Genomic DNA, 27,446 nt, shown 5'->3' with positions numbered 1-27,446 from the left:
TTCTCAAAGAAATCTGAGAGGGAAAGTGGGAGAGTTTATTGGTTGGGGCTACAGATGCTAAGCTACCTTTGTTTGTTTGTTTGTTAATCTACCTTTTTTGAAGCTCTGTTTCATCTACAAAATGGTATAAAAGTTACCATGCAAAATTTTACTGTGAGGATTTACAAGGTGAACTAAATCGATGGTTTTCAATCTTGACTGCAGTTGGAATCACTGTGCCCTTGACAAAGAAGGATGCCCTGGCTACTGGGATTTTAAAAACTCCCAAGGTGGTTGTATGTGTAGCCAAATCTGACAACTGAACTAAATAAAATGCTGAAACATAGTACAGGACACAGTAGTCATTCAGTAATGTTTATCATGTTTAAAAGAAAATCTTTTAGAGACAGGGTTTCACTATGTTCCCAGTCTGGCCTGGAACTCCTGGGTTCAAGTGATCTTCCTACATCAGCCTCCCAAGTAGCTGGGACTACAGGCGACACCACCACTTTAGGGTTATTTCCCCTTTTCTTTTTCAGTGCTGGGTATTGAACTCAGGGATGCTCTGCCACTGAACTATACCCCCAGCCCTTTTAAAATTTTATTTTGAGACAGAGTCTTGCTAAACTGCCCAGGTTGACCTTGAGCTTGCAATCCTTCTGTCTCAGTCATCCCAGTAGCTGGGAGTACAGACTGCCCCACCACACCTGTTTTCTCTCATTTTTAAAGATGGAGCACAAATTGTTTCCATTGTTCTTTGTTAAGGGGAAAAAAATTTGATATAAAGGTTGTTGCAGAAATTGGATTTCCGACAGGCTTGTTTTCGGAACTGTGAATCATCTGGGATTTGGTAATTATGGAGGGAGGGTGAAGGGTGCAGAGAGGCAGCCTCTGGTAGTACGACTTGTCCTAACGCGCAGCTGAGCTGAAGGAGAGAGTGACTGTCTTGCTCTAGTTTGCAGTTTATATCACCATCTCTGCACGTGTATCATGGGTGCTGCATTTGTTCATTTCTGAGGTTAAGGGTGGAGAACATTTTCTCCTTTCCCTGGGTTCATGCACTAGGTTGGCCTGTATCACCAATGGTTGCTGGTTTCTTATTGATCCTGGAGCAGAGGTGGCAGGTCCTTGTTTATGGAATTTGGTGGCCTGTCCACTTGGTTCGTTCACAGATCCAGCGATTATTTACTGTGCCCTGCTACTTTTTTTTCTGGATGACCCTGGCATGAGGTGAGTGGACCCTCTCACCCAGGCCTGCAGCTGTGATCTTGTGTCATGAGCATTAAGACCGGCTGCCAGGAGTGCTCCTCAGCCCCTCCTGGTGGCCTCATTAAAGGTGGGAATAGATAATGGGAATGTGGGTTGGCTCTGTCTCCTTAGCATGCAGGCTAGGGGGTTGGGGGATATTCAACTAGTATTGGGCTAGGATTGCCAGATTTAGCAAATGAAAATAAAGAACACCAGTTAAATTTGAATTTCAGATACATGACAAATGTCTTTCAGTATAAGTATGTCCCATGCAATATCTGGGACATCTTGATATTAACAAGTTGTGATTCATTATTCATCTGAAATTCAGGTTTAACTAGGTATCCTTTATTTTTTATTTGTTAAAATGGGCAACCCTATGTCTAGTCAAACAGCCAACTCTCCAGCACATGGAACTTGCTGCTGGCAATAGCTTCTTGTCCAATGTCACCACATTCTGTTTCTATCTGTCATTGATTGGCCAGCTCCAGAACTATACGTGGCTCCCAGCTGCTTCCACAGTGCAGCTGGGACTCTGTGACTGCTGTGCTGGGCCTTACCTCTTTCTGCCAGCTCAGCTGACCTGCTTGGACCCTTTCCCCCTTTCCCCCTTCTTCTCCTTGTCCATGTTTTCCCTACTTGGCATGTCTCCTGTCCACTCCCAGGAGAAATGACTAATGCTAACTGAGCACCTACTGGGTGCAGGCACATGCTGAATTCTTTAGCTGCCTTGTCTCATTGGATTCTCACCACAGAGGGGGGATGGTAATTATCCCATTTTACAATTGTAAAAACAGATCCTCTAAAAGAAGTGATTTATTTTATTTTTTTGCAGTGCTGGAGATCAAACACAGGCCTCACGAATGATAGGCAGGTGCTCTACCACTGAGCTGCAATCCTAACCTTGATAATTCTTTAAGTGTGGTCCCTGGACCAACAGCAGTAGGAGCACCTGGGGCCTGGTTAGGAATATAAATTCTCAGGCCCCACTTTCTCGGAATCAGAAACTTGGGGGTGTGGCCATCAGTCTCTTATTAAAGGTCTCCATTCCTTCCCCATGCACCCTCAGGTGTTTCTGATGCTCACTGTAGTCTGAGAACTGCTGCTCTCAGAGATAAAGGAAGAGATGAAGTCTCCCACTGGAACAGAGGAATAGAGTGTGGTACAGACAACCAGGTAGGTGATTTATGATTTTACTGATACCATGTCTGCACCTGGGTCCCCTGTTCAAAAGAGTCTGGCCCTGGGCTTCTGGCCTGTTTGCTTTTGCTATACTAGTGAGGTCACCGAGGTCTTCTTCTCCCACAGTGACCTGCCCTCCAGCCAGGACCTCCTGGCTCTCTTCTTAGTCTCCTGCCCTCTAGCCAGGAGATGTGCTTTTAGGGACCGGCCCTGATGTGATCAGGGATCTCCTAGCTGGAGGGCAGGAGTCCTCTGTTGCCATCCCCCATACCTGCCAAAGAAGCCTTTTATGCCGGGAGAGCACATCCTGGTCAGATGTGATCAGGTATCTCCTGGCTAGAGGGCAGGAGACTTCTGTTGCCATCCCCCATATGTGCTCAAGAAGCCTTTGGTGCTGTGAGAAGACTAACTCATCCTGGTCAGATTGCCTGGCAGTGTGGGCTTGGGCTGGGCAGTTCCAGGCTCTAAAAGACTGTTCCCACCCTTCCCAGATAGATATCAGATTGCTGAGTCTTTTTGGAACTTGTTTGTGATTTGTATTCTAGAAAGGAATAATGAAAGATCATTAACCAGTATATAAAGTAGAGCTTTCTGGGTCCTAAAAATTCCTTTGGGACTTAACCATGTGCCCCATGGATTGACCCTCAGCAAGGGGACTTCCTATTATTGTTTACCTTCTTTCCAACACTCCCACATGTCTCATTATGCTTCACAACTCAAAGAGGGTCTAGCATGATGCTTTCCACTTAAATAGGTGTTCAAAAATGTTGTTTAGGGAAGATCCATTTATGCTGGGCTGTGAGACCAGACCTGTATAAACAGGGTATGCATAGGAGAGGAATAAGCAGGATCGATAGGTAGAAGTGGTGAGTGAAGGCATGGTGCTGGAAAGAGAAAGTAAATACAGAGATAGATCACCTTGAATGTGGGCACTACTTTGGCCATTGGGCAAAACCATGGACAAGAATAAACGCTTTGGGAGCAGAGTGTAAATTGCATGATTGAATGGTATCATATCCTTCATGCAGCATTGCATTTTCCAAAAGGCACAACTATCTTTCCAAAAATACTTCTAGGCGCCTTTAATTTTTTTTCCAAAGTCTTCTCTTAACTCTTACTTAAATCATTCTGAAATTCCTGCCCTATTAATGTCCTTTTCCAACCCAATGTTGCCAGATCTCATCTGTCAATGCTTTGTGCAATTTTAGCTGTTCTCCGGTGTCACTTTCATTAGCTTCATAAAATTCTACCTCTTTGGCAAGATTTGCAGTTTTATTTTACATTCTACTTGCATTGTATAATTAGAGGTCAAAGCCATCTGACAGCAGGAAGCTATTAAAACCAAAGTCAATTCCTATAACTTTTCTGCTCAAGACCCTCCAGTGGCTCCCAAGCACCCTCTCCCATAGCCCCCACTTCTCGTCCTTCTCTCCCACTGTGCTCCCCTCTTTTGCTCTGCAGCCACGCTCACCTGCCTCCTCTATACTGGTGCTTCCTCTCTCCAGGATGCTCTTTCCCCAGATACCCTTGTGGCTGGCTACCCGGTGCTCCCAGCCTCCTTGCCCTGCCCTCCTCCTTTCCAGCAGTACACAGCACCTCCTCACTTGCTGTCTTGACGATGTCTTGGTGTGTCTGTCTCTCTCCACAAGAATGCAGGCCCCTGAGGACCAGACGCTTGATCTGTCCTCGCTGATCTATCCCAAGATCTGTGTCTGGCACATAATAAGTCTCCAGTAAAGATTAGGCAGTGGATTGCCACATCTTGGATGACCTGTCCTCCACATTGAAATCTCTGTCCCTTGTTGCTGCCACCGGCCTCTTTCTCTAGGACTCTAGACCCTGCTCTAGGGGAATAGGATTTGTTGTCCCATGTTTGTCTGACTCAGAAGGGCCTTCCTAGGATGCCAGAGTTGTGGCCTTGTTGTGTCCTTACCAAGTCACCAGCATTGTGTGCATGAAATACTAAATTCTAGCCTTTTTTTTTTTTTTTAAGGCAAGAGAGTTACAGAGGAAGGAGTAAGGATGAGAGAGACAGTGAGAGAAGCAACAGTCAGAGAGGACGAGTGGGGAGAAAATACAGCCACAGTTTTTCCTGGGGTCTCCACCCTGTCATCTTTCTAAGCACTCAGAGCAGCAGCCAGCAGCAAGCCAGGGCTGTGCGCCACATATCCTGAGCCGCAAGCCACGTGGCAGAAGCAGGCCCGTTGAGTCATGGGACGCTCAGCAACACAGCTTTGTAGAGTTTGGTGTGTAGAGTATTTTTGTTTTTTACAGTCCAGCTGTCTGTGTAATGACTTCCTTCCCGTGGCCTTGTTCACTGAGGTGTCCCTGAGTGACCAGCTGAGTCACCGCATTCCATGCTGCTTAAGACACTGGCCCAAGCACCAAGGACCAGTTTCTTCATTAGGTGGGACCTTAGAAGGCTGCCGAAGCGTGCTCAGGAAGACTGAAGGCGGTACCTGTACCCCTCCCCAAAAACATGATGTTAAAGAACAAGTAAAAATAGACAAGAAATTCCATCAGTTACGTCACCAGGCAATGGCAATGGCCACAGTCCTGTGCCACAGCCTGAAGAATTATCTGTCAGCAACCATGAAGTCAATACCAAGTTGAAATGAGGGAAGAACACCAGCAACCAAGGCCCATCCTGTCTTATCTTTTTGCAGAATGAATTTGAGTTTCCAGAAAACCAAATGAAGAGACTGAGAACTCTCAGGTCCAGTTGGTGAGAATATCAATTTGCTTTGCTCCTGTGTAAAATAAGCAGGTAGCTCTTAGTAAAATCCAGTAGGCAGTAGGGTGCAGTGGTGTACACCTGTAATCCCAGCAGTTCTGGAGGCTGAGGCAGGAGAATCCTGAGTTCAAAGCCAGCTTCAGCAAAAGCGAGGTGCTAAGCAACTCAGTGAGTCCCTGTCTCTAAATAAAATACAAAATAGGGCTGGGGATGTGGCTCAGTGGTCGAGTGCCCCTGAGTTCAATCCCCCCCCAAAAAAACCCCCAAAATAACTAAGTATGCACAGGGTTCAGAGTGGGTGGTTGCACTCCTGGGGTATATACCTGAGAAAGTTTGCCTGCGTGCTTAAGAAGACAAGCAGGAGGTCATTTATTATAGTGTGTTTTTTTTGTGGCTAGGGGAACTGCAGGCTAAGGAAACCTAGGGAATGAGTTAGTAAAACATCATGGACATATATTTTGGAATTCTTCATAGTAGTGTGAAGCCATGAATTAGATGTACTTACAACACAAGTATTAATTGGGGAAAATAGTAAGAGAGATTAACTAATTTTCCAGCTTTATTGACGTATAATTGATGTAAATAAACCACACATATTTTTACATTTTTAAAAAATATTTTTAGTTGTAGTTGGACACAATGCCTTTATTTTATTAGTTTAGTTTTATGTGGTGCTGAGGATTGAACTCAGCACCTCACATGTGCCAGATGAGTGCTCTACCACTGAGCCACAACCTAGCCCCAATATTTTTCCATATTTTTATTTTTTAGTTGTAGGTGGACACAATACCTTTATTTTATTTTTGTGTTGCTGAAGATTGAACCCAGTGGCCCACGCATGCTAAGCAAGCGCTCTACCTCTGAGCCACAACCCCAGCCCTATTTTTCCATATTTTTACTGGTGCATCACAATTGTACACAATAGTGGGATTTGTTGTTACATATTCATACATGCACATAATACAAGGATATAATTTGGCTAATATCATTCCTCAGTATTTTCCCTTTCCCTTCTTTCCTCCTACCCCTGGTTCCCTTTTCTCTCCACTGATTTCTCTCCAATTTTCATTAGAGCCCCACCATCTTTTTTTCCTTTTTCCTAACATTCACATACAAGAGAAAACATATCACCATTCACCTTCAGAGTTTGGCTTATTTCACTTAACATAATGTTTTCAATTTCTATCCATTTTCCTAACATAATTTTATTCATCTTTGTGACTGATTAAAACGCCATTGTATATGTATATATTCCACATTTTTTTAAGGCTGGTTCCATAGTTTCATTCTTGTGAATTGTGCTGCTATAAATGTGCTAATTCACACATATTTAAAATATACAATCTGAGTTTTGATATACATATGTACCTGTGAAACTTGCACCATGATTAAGATAATGAATATACCTATCATCCCCCAAAGTATGAAGTACATCTATAGGTATTAAAATGGACAGATGTTTAACACCTGTTAAAAATTTTAGTGACATGCATACCATAATCCCACATATACACAAATAAATAATGTTGAGAAACCCTGAAAAAAATCTGGAAAAATACATATAAAACCTAATTATATTTATTATTGGGAATCTTTCTGAAACTGCCTGGTCCTCCTATTGGTATGTGTCTCCTGTCTATCTGGGCATGAGTTTTGCTAATGTCCCTTGTACCTCAGAACTTGCTTGTGTCTATTGTCCTGTGTGCCTGACTATATTGTCCTCTGTCTTCAAAATAGAGAGCTATATCCATAACTTCCTTGAGCTCATCCACCTCCAAAATCAATTTCTCCCTTTATCTTTCCAACTAGGAGATATTTCAGCATGGGGTAGTTTTCTGCAAATGGATACAAAATGGTAATTCCCCAACTTGTTATTATGAGATATTTTATTACCACTCTTCCTGTGTTCATAAGTAAAGGAGTGGTGGAAGATTGGGGGACAGGAACATGTTTAATTTTGTCTGGTCATAAAGTATGTGTTCTTTCATGTCTCGCTTCTTTGGCTTCACAATTTTATTTTTCTTTTTTTGTGGTGCTGGGAATTGAACCCAGGGAGGCAAGCACTCTACCAACTGAGATCTATCCCCAGCCCTGCCTTCACAATCGTTATAAGATTCTTCCATGTTGTTGTGTGCAGCTGAAATTCATTCACTTATGTTGTTGTACATAGCTTTCCCTTGACTGAATATACCACAAGTTATTCATCCTTTTGCTGAGCCTTTGGGTTATTTCTAAGTTGGGGCTATTATAAATAGTGCTATTACGAACATTCTTGTATATGTCTATATAAGTGTATGTGGCCATGCATTTCTCATGAGTATATATTTCAGAGTAGAATTTCTGGATTATGAGGTATGCCTATGCTTAACAATACAAAATATGACAAGCTGTTTTCCAAAATTATTACACATGTACACTCCTCTCAGCCATGCTTAAGAGCTTTCTTTATACATTCACCAATAGATGATACTGTCAGGATTGGAACTTCTAGCTATCTGATGGGTCTGTAGTAGTTGCTCGCTGTAATTCACTTACTGACTAATGAGACTAAACTATTTATAGTTGTGGCTGTTTGGTCTTGTGTGTGTGTGTCAAGAGCTTCTTATTGCCCATTTTTCTATTGGTCCATTTTTAAATTATTATATGCAGATTATTTATAGTATTTAAAAAATATATTATGGATGTAAACCTTTTGATAGTTATTTGTATTGCAAATATTTCTCCTCTGTGGTTTGCCTCTTCACTGTCTTAATGATGGCTCCTAATGAACAGAACTGTTAATTGTGAAAATGTCCATTTTACAAACCTTTCTTATGGTTAGGGCTTTTTCTGTCTTCAGGAAACATTCCCTACTTGGAGACCATGAAGATATTATTCTATGTTATCTTCTAAAGTTTTATTGCTTACTTTTCAGGTTTAAGTCCACCAGAAATTGGTTTTGTTGTTCATTGAATCAATGAAGTTAAATTGATACAGGATATCCTTTCTTCACATTTATTCAATAAACACTGAGTATCTTTTTGTGTCAGGCTGTGTGTGTATGTGTGTGTGTATATATATATATATATATATTTTTTTTTTTCACTTTAAGTGTTTAGGTCCATAATTCAAGAAAAGTTGTTTTTTGAATATTGTCTGAGATAAGAGTTCCAATGTCATTTTCCCCATGTGGATATTCAATTGGTTTAAAAAAGAATTTATTGAAAAGAGAATTTCTGTTTATTCAAAAGAGAATTTCTGTACACTGTTCTGCAATACTATCTTTGTCATTAATGGTTGGGGGGTTCTGTCTTTTGTACACTGTTTTTTTTTTTTTGCCTGCTCTTGTACCAATATACTGTCTTAATAATTAGAGCTTTGTTATAAATCTTATTAGTTAATAGAGAAAACCTTCCCACTTTGTACAGTACTTTGATTGTTCTGTCTTCTATGGTTTCATACAAATATTATAGTAGAATCATCTTGGCAAGTTCTATATGAACATCACCTAGGGTTGTTTTGATTGGAGAGAATGATAGCTTTAAAATATTGAGTCTTTCAATCTATTAACATAGTGTATGTCTCCATTATTTATTCTTTAATATCTATTAAAATGTTCCTGGTTTACTTCAGAGAGTCACATCTGTTATAGGTACCTAGATTTTTGTTGCTGTTAGTTTTTGCTATTTTGAAAAACACCCTTTAAAAAATCATTTTGTGACTTTGCTGGAATATAGAAGTAAGGTTGATTTTGATGTATTGATTTTCTGTCAAACAATCTTGCTAAACTGACATTCCAATTTTTATCTAGGTTCATTTGTGTTTTTTTAATACATATATAGTAATATCTACAAATGGCAGTTTTTGTCATTTCCAGTCCATTATGCTATTTTATTTATTGTTTTTTTTCATACCAAACCAAGACTCCTGTATGATGTGGAACAGAAAGTGATGATGATGGATTATTTTTGTCTCATTCTCAGTTTCAAGGGATAACTTTCATATTTCATCACTGAATGTGGCATTTCTCATTATTTGGGATATTTACTCCTTTTTAGTTTAAGAAGTTTCTTTTCCATTAATGGAAGTTGTATTTGGTCAAATGATATATTTGTGTCTACTAAGGTGATCATATAATTTTTTTTCTATTTGTTAATATAGTGAATTACTTTTTGGGTAATCTTAATGTTTGCTTTCCTGGGATAAATGCAATGCTGAACATGGTTTATTTTCATTTTTTGCATATATATTTATGAATGGCACAGGTCTTGAAGTGTTCTATTTCATCCTGTTCTTGTCAGCTACTTCACAAACTTGCTAACACTTGTTATTAGTTTTTTTAATTAAAAAAAAATTTTTTTTAGTTGTAGATGGACACAACATCTTTATTTATTTTCATGTGGTACTGAGTATCGAACCCAATGCCTTGCATGTGTGAGGCAAGTGCTCTACGGCTGAGCTATAGCCCCAACCCCTGTTACAATTTTTTTTTTTTTAGTTGTAGTTGGACACAATACCTTCATTTTAATTATTTACTTTTATGTGGTGCTGAGGATTGAACCCAGGGCCTCGAACATGCTAGGCAAGCACTCTACCGCTGAGCCACAACCCTAGCCCCTTGTTACTAGTTTTTTAACAGTTTTTGAGCAGTTGCATTTGTTAAATGTTAAGCCAGTTTGTATGTTTGGGATAAGCCACACTTTCTTGTGTTTTGTTATTTATTTTATTTATTGCTGAATTTGTTTGTTAACATTTTGTTTAGGATTGTTACATTTATGGGCATAAGACATATTGGTCTGTGATATTTTTTCTTACCATGTTCTTAACAAGTTATAGAATCCAGATTACACTGACTTTATAAATGAGTTGAGAATTATTTCCTCTTTATTTTTTTTGAGAGAATTTGTATAAGATAGGTGTCATTTTTAATTTAAGTATTAGTTATAATGTTTCCATTTTATCTTTTTAACCTCTTAAAGTGTGTCCCTTATGAACATCAAATAGTTGAGTCTTGGTTTTTCCTTTGTTTAAATTCAGCATGTCAATTTATTTTTCCTTTTTATTGGACTATTTAGTCCATTCACATTTACTGTCATTACAGAAATGAGTCCAATTTAAGTCTATAATCTTTCTAAGTATTATCTATTTGTCCTTATCTGTTTTTCCCCTCAGTTTTTCTTTTTCTTCCTTCTTTTGGATCAGCAAATCACTATTCCATTTTATCTTCTCCACTGGATTAATTGTTTTTCAGTGAAATATGCATAATATAAAATTTACTATATTTATTTATTTATTTTTTAAGTACTGGGGATTGAACTCAGGAGTGCTGTACCACTGAGCTACATTCCAAGCCCTTTTTCATTTTTTATTTTGAAACAGGGTCCTACTAAGTTCGCGAGGCTGGTCTCAAATTTGCAATCATCCTGCTTCAGCCTCCCAAGCCACTGAGATTATAGATATGCATCACTATGCCCTGTTCATACTAACCATTTTTCAGTGTATGGTTCACTAGTGTTAAGTACACTTACATTGTTGTACAAACAATCTCCAGAATGGTTTTCATCTTGCAAAACTGAAACTCTATACCCATTAAACAACAAATTCCCATTCTCCCTTCCCCTAACCCCTAGGGAAACTATCCCTCATTTTCTAACTCTGGGAACTGGTCTATTCTAGGTACTTTATAGAAATGAATGGGAAGAAATTCTTTTTTTGGTACCTGGGATTGAACTCAAGGGTACTTAACCACCGAGCCACTTCCCTGCCCCTTCTTGTATTTTGTTTAGAGACAGGGTCTCCCTGAGTTGCTTAGGGCCTTGCTAAGTTGCTGAGGCTGTCTTTGAACTTGCAATCCTCCTGTCTCAGCCTCCCGAGCCACCAAGATTATAGGCATTATTTGCTCTTTTTCTAACTGGCTTATTTAACTTAGCATAATGCCCTCAAGACTCATCTATGTTGTAGCATGTAAAATTTTCATTCCTTTTCAAGGCCACTGTTTTAGACAACTTTTTTCTTGCTGTGACTAAAGGATCTGACCAGAACAATTTAGGAAGAAAAGTTTGAGGGCTCGCAGTTTCAGAAAGCACAGAAAGCTGGCTCCATTCCTTGGGGCTCAAAGTGAGGCAGAACATCAGGGTGGAAGAGTGTGGTGGAAGGAATCAGCTCACGTGCTGATCAGGAAGCAGAGAGAGATCACCACTTGCCAAATACAAATATATACCCCAAAGCCACGCCCCAATCCCCCACCTCCTCCAGCCACACCCTACCACTTCAGTTATCACTTGTTAATTCTAATCAGGAGATTAATTCACTGATTAGGTTAAGACTATAACCCAATCATTTCTTCTCCAAAACTTCTTGCATTTTCTCACACATGAACTTCTGGGGGACTCCTCACACCCAATCCATAACAGCCACCCAATACTGTGGTATGTATATACCATATTGTGTTTTCCACGTACCTCTCAATGGAAATTTGGGCCGTTTCCACCTTTTGGCTATAGTGAGCAGCACTGCTATGAATACAGGTATACAAGTGTCTCATTGAGATCCTGCTTTGGGTCTCGGAGAGGTGTACTTCTACTCCCACTTTTTTGGCCAAAGCACATCACATGGCCCCTCCTACTTCCAAGCTGTAAGGGAGTACAAATCCTATCATGTGCTACAAGAAACATGGCAACCACCCCCATTTTTTTCCCCACTTTTGACTGGGAAAAGGACAACTTACTGTTTTATTATAACCTAAAAAATGGGCTTCCCTTTTGTACATAAATTAGGAATTCAATAATTATGCCCTGTGTCACTATCAAATATCTTCCAGAAATATTGCCACTAAGTGGAAACAGTGGTTTTATGAAGGACTTCTATTAAGATACCTCCTCAACCAGAAACAATTTCCCTTTTTCTGGTGGTTATCCATTCCTTGAGCCAGAGTGTCCAGGTGAACTTTGTGACCTGATAACTGGCCATGATTGTTCTAGGGGGAGGGCACCTGACTCAAATTGGGTCAATTAGACTCTCTTTTTTGGAACTTTGGGATGAATGGTTGGGAAGCTTTAGACTGTCTCCATGTAGTCGGAGTTGTACCATATAGTTGAGAAGAATTGAGAGATTCGTTTCTATTGTGTTACCTGGATGCAGAGAACACAGGCTTGCAGGGAGAGTTCCAGTGTCTCCTCTTGTTCTGCTTCTAACCCATACAGAAGACTAGCTGGGTTTTTACCCTGGGCCTCTGAGACCCCTCCACCCAAAAAAGAAAAATCTAAAGTCTCCTTTTATTTTCCTTAAATTGGCCTAGTAGATTACTAGAATTTTCAGCCAGCATACTCCTAACAAATATGTGGTGGTGGTGGTGTGTTCTTTGCCTTTGGACACTGACACAAAATGTTTATAGGTATAGCTCATTCCAGTAAAATAAAAGTCAGGTTGTACTTATATTGCATCAACTATACTTCTGGCAGTTTCTTCCCAGCTTGAGAAAGCTCATGAGAATATGAATGTAAGTTACATTATTATAGGAATCACCTGTAATCTGCTTAACTTGATTTTTCAAAGAAAAATTTGTCTACTATGGTGAATATTATTTGGGAAATCCATTCATTCCAACACTGGTATTTCCTCTGTCTGGAGTCCCTTTCTCATTAACTCTTCAGATTCAGCCCCACATCACCTCCTCTGGGGAACCTTCCCACACTCCTAAAAACTGTTAGATTTGCCCTTCATTCTGCTTCTCAAAGCACTGGGCACAGCTATCTAGTGTGAAATACTTTTTTCAGAAGTATTTCTTTACATATATGTGTCCCCCATAATACTGAGTTCTTCAGGGGTTAGAAGAGTGGGTTTATCTCTATTTCCCTCAGTGTGCCTTCATGGAAACAGGTGCTTGGAAAATTTTGTTAAATAATATTAAATTGAATCAACATATTGTATATATGCTCTCATTTGTTAAAATAAATATTTATTGAGTACCTGTTCTAGATGTCAGAGATGAGCAAAACAACACTTTGCCCTCAGGGACATCAGAGACAATACTCACATCATAAGGGAGTAGGAGAAAAAATAAAGCAGGGTGAAAGGACAGAGTGATGGGGGTTGGGACTTGATATTTTAGTAGTCTAGGAAAGTCTTTCTGGGGAAGTGACTTTTGAGTAGAAATCTGGAGTGAGGGCACATGTCTTCTGAAATCTGGGGGAAGAAATAACAAGGGCAAAGGTGCTGAGGTAATAGTGAGCCTCCATATTCTGAAAGGAGTAGGGAAGGAGGCTAGTGTGGCTGGTTAATGAATGGGAGAGCAGAACGGAAAGAGACACAGTGAAAGGAGTGGGGAAGGGTTAAGTGGGAGAAGTCAGATCACACAGGATCTTGGAGATCTTGGAATAAAGGATTTTGGCTTTTTCTCTGAATGATATGGGAAACCACTGGATACTTTGGTGGTGGTGGGGGAGAAGCATGTTTTGACTCAGGTTTTAACAAGATCCCTCAGGTTGTCATGTTGAGAGCAAGGTAGAATCAGGGAGGACAGGTAGGAGACTGTTGCAACATTTCATGGAAGAGAAGAAAGAATTTGAAAGGTAGAGCTGACACATTTGCTAATGGATTACATGTAGACGATAGCAAGAGAGAAGTCAAGGAAGACCACAATGGTTTTAGCCTGTTATTACAAGGCTAGAGTTGACTTAACTGAGGTAGAGAAGATGTGTAAGGAGCAAGTTTGAGTGTTTGGCTCTGGACATGTTAAAGTTTGACACATTGCTCATACGAATAGATTTGCTGGTTTTCTGGATCTGAAGTTCTAATGCAATCTCAATTTAAAATCAGATTTATTTATTGAACACTAAGATACTGTGTGGAAAGCTTTAATATGCCATCATTTAATCTTTTCACTCATCCCATTGCTTAGTTACTAATATTGTCCTTCTACAGATGAGAGAGTAACACGTCTAAAGTCACTCAGCCAATTATTAACCAGCCAGATTAATGCTGGGATTCCAACGGGGTATGTCAGACTGAAGGGTTCTGTTATTAAGCAAAGACTTCTAAAGGTGGGGACTAAATTTTTGAATATATTTTCCACAAACTTGGGTTTCATAATAAAAAAAAACATGCCTGGCACATGTGACAGGAGTTCAGAAAAGTGCCCAATGTCATGCTAGACACACAGGGTACTCAGGAGCTATGAAGAAAGGATAGCATTTTTGGAGCCAACGAAGCTGACACTTGGAAGCCCAAGTATCTGAAGATTTAATAATGTTAAGGAAGCGGTGATCCTAAGTTTGTTTTGGCTTTACGACTTTTAAGAAAAAGAAGATATTAAAAACTGCAGTGAAGCCTTGGTGGGGTAAAAGGAAGACCAATTACCAGGGGACGTTTATTGGGAAACATTGCCCTGGAAAGAACGAGGGCGGACATGGTCTAGGGCCCCTGCCCAGTCCACACCCTTTTGAAAGCGTAGCCTCGCTTGGCCTTCCTTAGGTGGTCCTCTGGAAAGACCAGGATGTGGAGCACAAAAGCCGGGAACCTCTGAGGCCCGGGCATCCGCCCCCACCCCCTCCCCTCCGCGTCTCCCGCTTCTGCAGCCTCCACGCGGCCAAGAGCGGGGCAGGCGTCCGCGCATGCGCCCGGGGTAAGGTCCGCTTCCCGCGACGTCAGGGGGCTCGCGCCCGCTCGAAAGCCCCACCCCCTTGACGCCTGAGGCGACCTGGGCGGGGGGCACCGGACCACGCCCCCAACCGAATCGAGCGGGGCCGAGTGAAGCCGAACGTCTCCGAGCGCCGCCGAGCCGAGCCGAGCCGAGTGGCCCGGAGTCGGTTGGTGCAGCTGCGTCCCCGCCGCTCAGCAGTCCGCGGCTCAGGCGTCGCCGCCGCCGCCGCCGCCTCCGCGGGGCCTGCGCCGGCCGCCCGCCCGCCTGCCGGGAGGGAGGGAGGCCCGCAGCGCCGGGAGTGCGGCCCGGCCGCCGCCGTCCCCGCCGCCGCCGCTGCCAGGTGAGCGTCCGCCGCGGCCCGCCGACCCCGTGTGCCCCGGCGACTGTCAGTACCCGGTGTCTGTGTGTTTCTCTGCCTGTCAGCCTCTGTGTCCGCGCGAGCTCCTTCCCGCCAGGCCTGGCCCCAGCCCGGCCCGAAGGCTAGGTCAGCCCCCTCCGCCCGCTGCCCCCTGTCTTTCTGTCAGCCGCCAGCACCCCCATGCTGGGAGGCTCCGCCCCTTCCCCCCGAAGCCCCGCCCTCGCCCATCTGTCATCACTCCCGGCTCCAGGCTCGGGCTCCCTGGGGTCCCTGGGGTCATTGTGGTCCCAAGGGCCACACAATTGCGAAAGGAGCAGAATGGTTGGTGGCGGGTAAGTGGGGTGTCCGCGGGGGCGCGCCTGGCGATGTGAGAGTGCATGTCTGAGCGCCGCTTGTTTCCACTCCCGTGGGTCGCTGCCCGCTGCTGGGCTGGACAGCCCATGCCTCTGGTGTAAAGAGCATCAGCTCCGCCAGGGAAGGCAGCTGAGCCGGGGCACCAACCACTCGGGGTACAGTAGAATCTTGAACCCTGGGCTGTTGTTCCCCACGTAAAACACTACACGTGGATCCCAGGTTCCCGGATGCCGTGAGTGGTATGTGAGCAGAGTTTGCGGCTTGTTAAGTTTGGGATTTCATTCAGAGAAACCTGTTGGAAGTGATTGAGGAGTGGGTGGGATGTGGGGCTCAGGTGGAAGTGAGAGCTTGAGTCATTTTGAGTTGCATGGTTTGCATTTCTGCCTTGCAAAAAACTGTTATGGACTGGGCAGGGGCGGGGTGGTGTTTTTATTTATGTCCTGTGAACGCTAGTATATATTTGTAAATGTTTATTCATGAGGCATCCACACATTTTTCAATTTAAAAATGGATTACGGCGATTTCCATTTAAATACATGTTCTTGTACGTTGTTATCTTGAGGTTCTTTATTTGTGGTAACTTAGTATTGCAGTATTTCAAAACTAAGAGAAAAATGCGTCCTAAAACAATTGGTATTTTGCCGAATAATTCTCAACCACGGAGAAAGAGCCAAAAGCGCACTTCATTAGCTGGAACAACTTATTTGGGCTTAATTTGTTTCTAAGAGACGTACAGTGGAAAAATCCAAAAGCAGCAAAATAGTATCAAAGCGACTTAGAAAATGAATGAAAAGGGCCTTTTTGTTGCTCTCTTGGAAAGATGATATCAAAGTTGTTTTAGGGGACAGAGCTACTATGTAATGATAAATATTAACTAAGTTGGTTTTGTGACCTTGATACATTGAGCTACTCGATTTGTGCAGTGGTTCATGATAGGCAAACATTGCATGGGAAGTGTGGTAGTTTTGGGAAAAAATGTTCTCTGTGTTGTTTTTGGTTTTGTTTTTTATATATTGAAGTAAGATTTCAGACTAGGACAGTCTCATGGTGAAGTAGGTTTTTTTTTTTAAAGGTAACATTAAAAGTTACAAAATAATTCATATTTAAGACAGAAAACTTGAAAAACGAAAATGTAAGAAAAACTCTGTAACCTCAAAAACCACAATATTTATGTTTTTAGTTTTGTTCCCATGTGTACATATTCTTTTCTTGCAAAAAACGCTATCAGACTATAAGAATTTTATTGTATACTTTGCCTCCTTTCACTTATAAATAGATTATGAGTCTTGGTTTTATGAGTAGGAACTTGTGTTCCCTTTTAAAAAAGTAAGTCAGGTTGTGCCAGTTCTCTGCTTGGAGCCCTCTAACAGCTTCTTATCTTAAAATCTGAAGTCCTTTCTGTTGCCTACTAGGCTACCTCTTGGTTCTGACTTCCAGCCTTGCCAGACTGATGTCTCTGCTGTTCCTTTAAAACTTCAAGCAACTCCTGTCTCAATGCCTTTGCATTTTCTTGTCCTTTTGCTGAGAACTTTGGTCACTGGATATTATCATGATTGACTCCCTTACTACTTCAGGTCTCTGCTCAAATGTAATCTTGCTCTATAAAATATATCTCACCCCCTGTCCTCTCTTGCTGTGCTTTATTTACAGTCACTTATTTGTTTGTTGGTTTATTCTCTCTCTCCCTCATCAACCCAGAAAAGTGAGATTTTTTTTTTCACTGATGTATTTTCAGGGCCCAGACCTATACCTGGCCTTTTGTAGGTACTTACTATTTGCTGAATGAATGAATGTTCATTATCCATCAATTCATATGACCTTGCTGCAGGTCTAGATAGCTATATCATTAGTCTCTTTAAAAGTCCCAACATTTTTCTCCTTTCCATATCTGAGAATTATTTTACAAAGTGAGGTTTATTATATTAAAAAGAGTTATAGTCTTGATTTAACTTAAACAATTAAGGGAAAGAACATTTTTGGCAAATGTGACTGGGTTTCTTTTTTATGCATTATCCCCTGTGTCACACTGGGAATCTTTGTAAAGTATAAGGTGTCCCAGTTATGTTTACAGCTGTGATTTCAACTTGGTTGTTCTAAGTAATAGTATAAGCCTCAAAAGCAGAGTGGGCTTTTTGTGTCAGCAGATACCCAGAGATATAATTATAGGTTTAATGTGTTTTTATTTGGGGAATAGATGTTATATTTACTTATTTTCTTGGCAGTTCTATCCTTTTCATCTCCCTGCTTATCAGTTTTTGGCTGGCTAGCAGGTACACTTACTTTTTTAAATTTAACTTTTAAAGTAAATCCTTGACCTTTTGAGCATTTTACATCTCATGTGCCTTTTAACTGTTTGAAAGTAACATTTCATCTTTCAGGATGAAACAACATCTGTAGTAAAACATACAATTGAATTTTTAGTTATAATTTATAATTATAAGGGTGGGAAAACTATCTTGAGGCAGAATTTTTACAGAGAAGATATAATGTGAGCTTTTTAGAGGTTTGAACTTTAGGTGGACTACTTTTAGTGAGTTTTTGAGAGGAAAAAAAAAAGTGTTTTGTTTTTAAGGATCCTAGTCCAGGGACCTTCAAGACCTTTTTTTTTTTTTTTTTTTTTTTCCCCCTTATGTTCTAAATATACAAGAATGGTGAGGGAGGGTAGAAATACTAAATGAAATTTTCATTCTTTTTAAAAGCCTAAAGGGATTGTGTTAGGAATTTATTTTTGTTCCGTAGGCATTTGTTGAACATGTATTTGGGCAACTCTGTTTCGTGTGGGTTGCTTAATCGTGTTCAGTTTTAGATTATCAGCCTGCTTTCTTATTCTTTTTTCAGTTCCTTCACTTCTTTCATATTCTGTCTGATCTTATCCAGTCCCAGGATGTTAATACCCTCTGGATGCAGTTGACTCCCTCTGCTTTGCCTCCTGCCCTTTCTCTGGTTCTAGACTTGTATTTTCAGCTATGAGGCCTTCTTGTTGTCTCTGCTTGCTGCCTCACTGTTTTCTCAATCTTCACATGTTCAGTATTGATCTCTTAACCTCTCTCTCAAATTTGTATTCATCATTCTTGACCACTCATATCTGTCTCCTCACCAGCCTTCCCTGTCTCAGTGTCATTTCTCTCCATTCATTGTTCAGGTCAGGTACCTGAAAGTTGTCCTTACTTCTTTTTTCTTTTTTTCCATGTTTTTTTTTAATTGGCGCATTATAGTTGTACATGATAGTGGGACTTTTTGTTATATATTTGTATATGCACACAATTTAACAATATGATCTGGCAAATATTATCTCCCAGTATTTCCCCTTTCCCTTCTCTCCTCCCTTTACTGGTCCCTTTCCTCTACTCCATTGATCTCCCTTCAATTTTCTTGAGATCCTTCTACTCTACCTTTTTCTTCCTTTTTTCTCTTTAGCTTCCACATATGAGAGAAAACATATGACCCTTGACTTTCTGAGTTTGGCTTATTTCACTTAACATAATGTTCTCAAGTTTTATCCATTTTCCTGAAAATGACACAATTTAATTTTTTATGGCTGAATAAAAGTCCATTGTGTGTATATATAGCATTATATCATTTGTTGATGTAGTTGTCCTTCCTTCTTCCTCTTTCTCTATCCCATGTTGAGTCCACCACATGGCCCGTCAGCCTAGCCACCAGAATATTACAGATCCTTCATTCCTCTTCTTCCTAAATCAGCCACCCTCTTCTTTTGGCTGGATGAAGGCTGTCACCTCCTAGTTGGTTTCCCAGCTTCATTCTTTCTTTCTAGCACATTCTCTCATGGCAGCCAGAGTAATCCTACTAAAAAGTAAGATCATGCCACCTTCCTGCTTAGTGGCTTCTCACTTTCCTTAGAGTCATATCCACACTTACTCTTGAGGCCCCCACACCCTCTCCCTCTCCCAACCCCTGCTTACTGTCACCATGCTTGTCAAGTTGAGTACTGTCAATTTGTTGAATATGCCAAATTCTCTTCCTTTTTTGTGTACCCTCTGCCTGGCATTCTTCTCCCCACCCTTGTCATAGAAAGACCCTTTTCAAACATCCACTCAGCTAAAGTGTCTAGTCCTCAAAGTGGCCTTCCCTGATTATCCTTCATTATCCATTAGTACACATGCAGTTCCTGCTTGTAAGTTCATAAAAATTCCAAATATTTTATTTATATGTTTGTTGCTTTCCTTAAGTGGTTAACTCTCCCAACAGACTACAAAATTTATGAGTACAGGGACATCCTTACGTTGGTTATGGCACAGCCCTGGCACCCACTGCTCTGCCTAGAATCCAGTATTTTTACAGGTGCTCAAACATTTTGAATATTAATTGTTATAGCAGCTAACCATTTTTTGAGACTTACTGTATACCAGATCCACTATTAAATGTACTCTCACATTATGTCTAAACCTTTGGGAGAATTCAAAAGGTGGTGATGATAATTACATTACCATTTCTATTTCTGAGTTGAGAAAGTAGAGTTTAGAGTAGTTAGGACTTTTTAAAAATATTAATTTTTTAGTTGTTGGTGGACACAATATTTTTATTTCATTTTTATGTGGTGCTGAGGTTTGAACCCAGTGCCTCACATGTGCTAGGCAAGCTCTCTATTACTGAACCACATCCCCAGCCCAAGATAGGACATTTTTAAAGCATATAGCTAAGAATGTAGTGGTGTTAGGATTTTAAAGCACATGACCTGATCTTTGGACTATCCCTATTATTTATCACTGCCTTCTGGTACAAATATAGGAATGAATGTGAGATATGCTGTGATATTAATGGGTCCTCATGTTTGTTTTTAAGCATGTATAGGGACTTTGAAAAAATAAGAATGCTTGCTTTAAAGAGCAAAACTTATGGAAAGTTTTTCTTAATAGCCATTATGTCAAAGCACATAGGTTAGTTTGCTTTCAGGCTCTGTTTTAATTTTCTTTGCCACTTTCTAGCTGCTAGTCCTTGGAAAAATTACTTGTTTGTTTTTTTCAGTTGCAAATTGAAAAAAAAAACCTTATCTTTCAAGATCACTCTAAGGAGCAGAATTATACACACACAAAAAAAGACACACTATTTTATTTTTTTCTACTAGAAAGATACCACCATCATACTGTTTACTTCAGGAATGCTCACCACCAGGGTGCTTACGTCAGATAACCATGTGAACAGGGTCCTGGTTCAGACATGACAGACTTGGCAGTTCTTGTGATGGAATACCGGCACAATCGAATTTTCTGGTGGGATAGCTTATGAGCATGTGCCAGTCTGGTGGCTTGTCATCCTTGTGAAATAGAGGGGAGATTATCTGCTAAGAATAAGTAGGAATAGGTCAGAGGAAAAATGAGAAATTTTGATGAACCATTGATATCAGGAAGAGGAAGACAGTGTCTCTGATATCCAGGCAATATTCAGGACTCTATTGGGAGACTATGGACTGATTGGAACATCTGGTTTTAGGAGCAAAAAAGGCATATATTTGGATTGAACCAGAGTTGGGGTTTGCTAGGGATGACTGGCAGAAGGACAGTGGGTCAGAAAACAGAGTATTTTTCAAGGAGTGATTAACATGATAGATGGGTGTAGGCTAAATAAGGAGGAGAAGAGGACCAGTGGTGTTGATGAAGTCAAGGAATGGGTGTATTGGAGTGATGGTCAGAGAGGGATATGTGAGTGGAAGATTTCAGAATTGGAGCAGTTAATTACTGGGCATGGCAGACTTCTACATTTCACCACAGACCTGAACCACTAAAATGAAATGAACTCAGCGAAGAACACTAAGATGATGAAGTCAGATAACCGAGTGACCAGAGTGTTGTTTGGGTCATCCTTGTGGTCAGAGAAGCCATCAGAAGGATGGCAAGATGTTTGGAGTAAAGAAAAAGAAGGTGGGCCAGTTCTTTGGCAAATTAGGTGGGGTCAGAGGTCCTGGCAATGGAGAGAGGTATTACAGCCAGTCTGTAAGATTCTCAGAGGATTGAGGGTTTTGCCTGAAGGAAATGGAAAAGCATGACCTGTACGATTTATGGTTGCCAGGTCTGTCTGGAATAAGTTGATCTTGGCCCAGTTTCATTATGCTTCTGAAGGAATCCCAATTCAAGTGGGCAATACTGGTGGCATGTAGAACTGTTTCTAAACTGTGATGAAAGTCATCTGAGGGTGTGTTAAAAATAAAGATTCCAGGATCTATCTCGGGCCCCACTGAACTAGAATCTCTAAAGAGAGGAGTCTGAGAATATATATTTAACACCCTCCTCCACATACACTCATTTGGTACTTCTTTTATAATTAAGTAAGTTTGGGGAATACGTCTGTAGTGATTAAGAACATAGGATCTGGAAGCCAACTGCCTGGGTTTGAAGGAGGTGAGACTGGTGGGAGTAAGCCTTTGTTCATCATTCTTAGTAGCTTGGCTCTCCAGGTCCATCTGATACCAGAAGTAATGACTCATCACTCATTGGTTAACAATAGGGATACATTCTGAGAAATGAGTTGTTAGGTGATTTTGTCATTATATGAACATGATACAGTGTGCTTACACAAATCTAGATGGTACAACCTAACACAGACATAGCCTATTGCTTGGAGGCACAAACCTATCCCATATATTACTGTACTGAATATTATAGGCAGTTGTAAAACAGGAAAATATCTAAACATAGGAAAAAATACAGTAAAAATACTAGGTGGTAAGAATTTTCAGTTCCATTGTTATCTTATGGGACTGTCATCATATAGTGTGGTCCATTTTTTATTAAAACATCAGTATGCACCATGTGACTGTCTAGTGATATGCTGGTGGTAAACAGAAAACCAGAATGATAATGGAATGTATATAGTCTGGATATGAGGTTAGAAATTGAGGGAAGATAGAGTTCCAAGTGATGTTAGTTAGGCTTTTGTGGGAAAGGAATGGTCTGCCAAGTTGGCAGTCCCATTGAATACTCATCTATCTTATTCCTGAGCACCTTTGTCAGGGATGGTTGGTGATATGCACAAGAGCTCTTTGGGTGGGGCCATGGTAACCTAAAGGACATAGCTGCTGCCTGTCTCTCTTGTCTTAGCATGGCAAAGCACAGAGAAATTGACAGAAAGCCTGTGAAGCCATGCACAGAGTTGCTCTTCCTGCTCCGGGCCTCTGTATGCCTGGTTCCCGAGCTTGGCCTGCTGCTTCAAAGGTGCATCTTCCTGCCATAGAGTGAATTCTCTCTCACTGATGTGTGTTCTTCTGGATGAGTCCTCACTCCCTTGGCAGGCCCATTATGGCTAGAACATGAGGCCATCCTTACAAATGGACATTGTTATGCCTAAGACCTCGCATTCAGTTTTTCCTTTCCTGTGTTAAGGCTCTGTTTTCACTCCCATTCGATTCAATTCTTCAATTTTCCAGGAAGCTGAAAATCCACAAGTTGTCTTTTGTGCTGAAATGGGGCCTAGCCCAGATTTGTGATCTCCTTGAAAATCAACATATGTGGTTTAAAAAAGATGACAATTCTTTCTATTTATTCCTGATAATGTTAATAGAATTTGAAAAGCCAAGATATTTGTTAATGTTATATGTCCCATTTTACCATACAAAGGACTAGAATGAATTCTCTTGGAGGGGCTTTAGTGTTGTAGGGGTTACACTAAACCGCAATAGAAAGCAAATCAGATACTGTCCTCCTCTGGTCTGATAGCATAGTCTGTTGACCTGTAGCCAGGGAGCCATCATAGATTTGTTGAGTGACTATAGGTCTGGGGACAGAAAACCTTGGTGTCTTTGCTTACTTTTGCCTTTTTTCTTTTTCTTCTTTTTTTTTGTGTGTGTGTGAGAGAGAGAGAGAGAGAGAGAGAGAGAGAGAGAGAGAGAGAGGGAGGGAGGGAGGGAGGGAGGGAGAGAGAGAGAAAGAGAATTTTTGATATTTATTTTTTTAGTTCTCGGCAGACACAACATCTTTGTTTGTATGTGGTGCTGAGGATCGAACCTGGGCCGCACGCATGCCAGGCGAGCACCTTACCGCTTGAGCCACATCCCCAGCCCCTGCCTCTTTTCAATTATATGAACTTAGGCATTTGCCTCTATTTCCTGTCACTTGAAATGAGAGGTATTTTTCCTGATTTATAACATTTTTATGATACTTAGATGAGACTGCATACAAAAGAATTTGAAAAGGTCAAGTTCTTATATATGCAAATATAGTTGAGGATAGTCAACTTTAACTTTTTTTGCAGGAATAGCTAATGGAGAGTTTCTACTACCCTGTAGTTAATGCCATAGTGTTTCCACATACAGTATTTAGACTAAATACCATTAATATTTTACTAATTCTAATGCTTATTAATACTAAATAAGAAAACCAGATAGTTTTGGGTGCCTAGGGATACTTAGTCATCACTATAGAAATGTAAATTTAACACATAACTGTTCTTATTTCACAAAACAATTCTTCTGGATACATGGTATATAAACAGAAACAGTACAAAAATCGATGTAATGTGGATAATCTAACACATGCCATAGTATTATAGTACAAATATTAATGTGGACAATAATTGTCCTGAAAGAAAATGTATTCTTTGTAAATTGAAGGTGATATTTATACTTTTTGCAGGTTTTGAACTACAAGATTCTTTTCTGGTTTTGATCTTTTGTTGTTTTCATGATTCCTCTTACCTATATATCACTGAAGAACTAAGATATTTCATTGTAGATATTTTCTCTAGCAACCAAGACAAGACCCTTGCTCTTTTAAAATCTCAGTGTACTTGTAAAATGTGACCTTTTCTTTGCCATGTCAATTTCACAGGTATGTTGAGACATTCAAAGAAATTATTGGAACAGATGTGCTTCTATCTGTGTGGATGGTCTTCAGTCAATTATAGGTGTTGTGGTCATGTAAATCTGACAAGGGCTGTGTCTTGATTTATAACATAATCCTTGTTCAAGTCCTAATTTTTCCCTATCATGATTTAGTGCCTCATCCATCCTGTCATCCCATTTCATTTAAGAGCATCTCATTTTATGCCACAGTGGCCATAAGTCAAAACTGACTGAGCTTCTATGGTGTGTCATGCCTGTCTGTGCAAGATGCTGGGTCACAGGGTGAGACCTTGTCTCCAGGGATGTCTGTTCAAGTGGGGGATGAGTCTAAGACTGTAACACCAATTCTTGCCTGAATTTATAGCTGCTGACCTGCCCTACAAATTTCAGATTTGTCAGCCCCTACAATTGCATGAGTCATTTCCTTAACATAAACTTTTTTGGGTGTATATGTACGTGTGTGTGTGTGTGTGTGTGTGTGTGTATTTGTACACACATGAGCACAAACACACACACATATTGGTGTGTTTCATATTGGTTTTGTTTCTCTGGACAATGCTGATTGATACAGTACTCAGTGTTTTCATTATCACTGTATAAGGTATATATATATATATATATATAGATAGATAGATAGATAGATATAGATATAGATATGGTGCTCATTGTAGTTTTAACCATGATGAGTTTGAGATACCTATGGAATCTGGGTTTAAATACTAGCAGGTAAACATTGCCAGGACGTGGAGGGCTCACATGAGTGGTTTGGACAGGAGATATATCAGTGTAGGAGTCACCTGTGTGCAGTTGCCAGTTGAAGCTATGTTTGAGGTGTGATTTCAAACAGAGAGATCTGAATATATAAGGTAAGAGGAAGTATAAAAGAATAAAACCTCAGGATACATCAATATTTAGGGGGAAGTGAAGGAAGAAGCCTTAAAAGGAGACCAAAAAGGCGTAGACACACACAGAAGGAGGATCAGGAGAGTGGGGACATGGAAATCAAGGCAGAGGGAAATTTCTAGGAGGAGGGGTATCAGCAGTGTTAAGTGCCATAAAAAATAAGATAAATGTTCAAAATTATCCAGAAATTTAGCTCCCAGGAGGTATTGTTAGAGGTGACTGTTTCAGTGTCCCACATTACAGTGGATGGAAGAAAATTGTGATGATGAAGTGGAGATGTGTGTTTACTGCTGCTGCTTCTTGAAGGAGCCTAGCCAAGAAGTATGAGGATGAGAAAGGGCAGTGGACTTCCTGAGGAAAGGATGAGAGACCAAGGAAAGGAAGATTTAGAGACCAAGAAAAGAAAGATCCAGAATAAAGGAAAACATGTTTTATCCCTAGCACTGAGAAGAAAAAAAAAGAAGGTAGCAGATTCAAGGTAAATGATTGAGAAGTATCTGCCTTGGATGAGGTGACATGCTTAAGGGACGGCCAGTAGCACTGCCAGAGGAGGTATGCCTTTTCCATTTGATTGTGTGGGAAGAGATAAGGCTACTTGGGGACACAGAGAACTCTATAGAAGGTAAGGGGTTGGAAGTTTTGCTCTCGAAAAAGCTTCTGTTTTCTTTGTGAAGTGAACTTTTGGCACCAACTGATAGCTGGGGGAGTGGTACAGTAAGGTCTTTGAAGACAGTGGAAAGGTATCAATTACAGCTGTGGAGCTAGGAAGTGGGAGTCGATTCTTGTTCCTCATTATTTATCGGATGAAAGCTATATTACACAGTCTGGTGATTATAAAGACCTCCATATTTTTTTTTTAAATCTGTCTGCCCAAACTACCTACCCTTGTTTCATTCCAGCATTTTTGGACTTCAGGCAAGAGTTTCTCTTATGTAGCACTAAAATGTGGCTTTGAGAGACCAGATGCTGTAGCAAAAATACCACAGACTGAGTTGGGAGTCCTGTGGCCCAGTTTTGGCTTCTCCAATTAGTAGCAACTTACATCTCTAAGTCTGTTTCTTCATTTTGTAAATAATTTATAGAATAACATCAGTAAGTGATGATGAAGTGTCAAATGAGAAAACATTTTAATGTTCTTTGAAGAGGATAAGTAATATATAACATATATAAACACAGGTATTGTCATAAAGCCATGTCTAATCCTAGCTCTCTCTCTCTCTCTATATATATATATTTAAAATTTTTGGTACTGGGGATTGAACCCTGGGGGGACTTTACCACAGAGCTACATCTTTATTTATTTATTTCAAGACAGGTTCTTACTGAGTAGCTGAGGGTCTCACTGAGTTGTTGAATCTGGCATCCAATTTGTGATTCTTCTGCCTCAGCCTCCTGAGTCACTGGGATTACAGGCATGTGCCGCTGTGTCCAGCATTTCCTACTCCTTCTCTCCTGCTGTCTAAATTCAGCCTGTATTGCATAGAGAAACACTAGCTACTATAACAGACAAACCCTGCTGAATTCTAAGAGGCCTAAAATAGCAGACACTTCCATGCTTGTTTTAATCCAATCAACTGGGGTAGAGAAGACCTAGTTTGATGGATCTCTGCTGTCTTCAAACCATGGTTTCTAAGGTTGCTCTGGGTGTCAATGCTGGGCAGCAGGATGGGGTAAGAGATTGAGAATGGATGGCTGTGTGGGAGGCTTTTATATACCAGGCCTAGGAAGGGAGCTAGTGAATACGGCTACAGGATAGATGGTTACTAGATGAGAGATGAATTTGGATGTGTTAGTATATTCTCAAAGAGCAGTAGAATCCAGGAAGAGTGAAGCAGGACCTGTGCAGCTTCAGGGCGAAATGGAGAAGGCACTCTTTGTGCCTCGATGCCAGGGATTGGGAAGAGCCTAGGACTGGTAAAGGCAAGTGATGTCTGAGGTGAGAACTATGGCCTTTACCTCCCTTCTGAGGTGAGATTTCTAACAGAAGTGGAGGTAGATGCCATTTACCTTTTTTAAGAAAAATGATGAGGTAGTGTCTTGACAAAGGCCATATAACAGGCAGTAAAAAAATGATCAAGGGCCTATGTGTTTGGACATCAAAGTCCCGGCTGATGAGAGCCAGAAAATATCCTACCTGGAAGGCTGGAAAACCAGGATTCTGAAGGAGTTGAATTGAACCCCTGGGCATCAGGTGAAAGAGGACCTTTATGATGACCTGCTCCTTTGTAGGAAATTGTCCTTTGGCTGCTTGGTGGGACAGCAAGAAAGGAGCATT

The 27,446-nt window shown here is 40.8% G+C and overlaps 1 protein-coding gene across 6 annotated transcripts in view; it reads left to right on the top strand.

Moving 5' to 3' along the window:
• Positions 1-2,383: 2,383 nt before the first annotated feature.
• The window catches only part of Zhx3 (zinc fingers and homeoboxes 3), a 138,097-nt gene continuing 113,034 nt past the window's right edge, over positions 2,384-27,446 (top strand). For 2 of the 6 annotated variants that reach the window (XM_078051786.1, XM_078051788.1), the window contains exon 1: positions 14,903-15,102. The gene's annotated coding sequence lies outside the window, so the exon portion shown is untranslated. Of the gene's footprint in view, positions 2,404-14,902; positions 15,103-15,313; positions 15,453-15,693; positions 15,714-27,446 lie in introns of those variants that run through there. The other 4 variants (XM_078051787.1, XM_078051789.1, XM_040274835.2 and 1 more) reach the window with 4 other exon arrangements.

This window comes from Ictidomys tridecemlineatus, chromosome 5 (genome assembly GCF_052094955.1).
Source record: "Ictidomys tridecemlineatus isolate mIctTri1 chromosome 5, mIctTri1.hap1, whole genome shotgun sequence".
In the NCBI taxonomy this organism is placed as follows: Eukaryota; Metazoa; Chordata; class Mammalia; order Rodentia; family Sciuridae; genus Ictidomys; species Ictidomys tridecemlineatus.
Note: the sequence above shows the minus strand (reverse complement) of the source record. Positions and strands in the feature narration are given on the sequence as shown.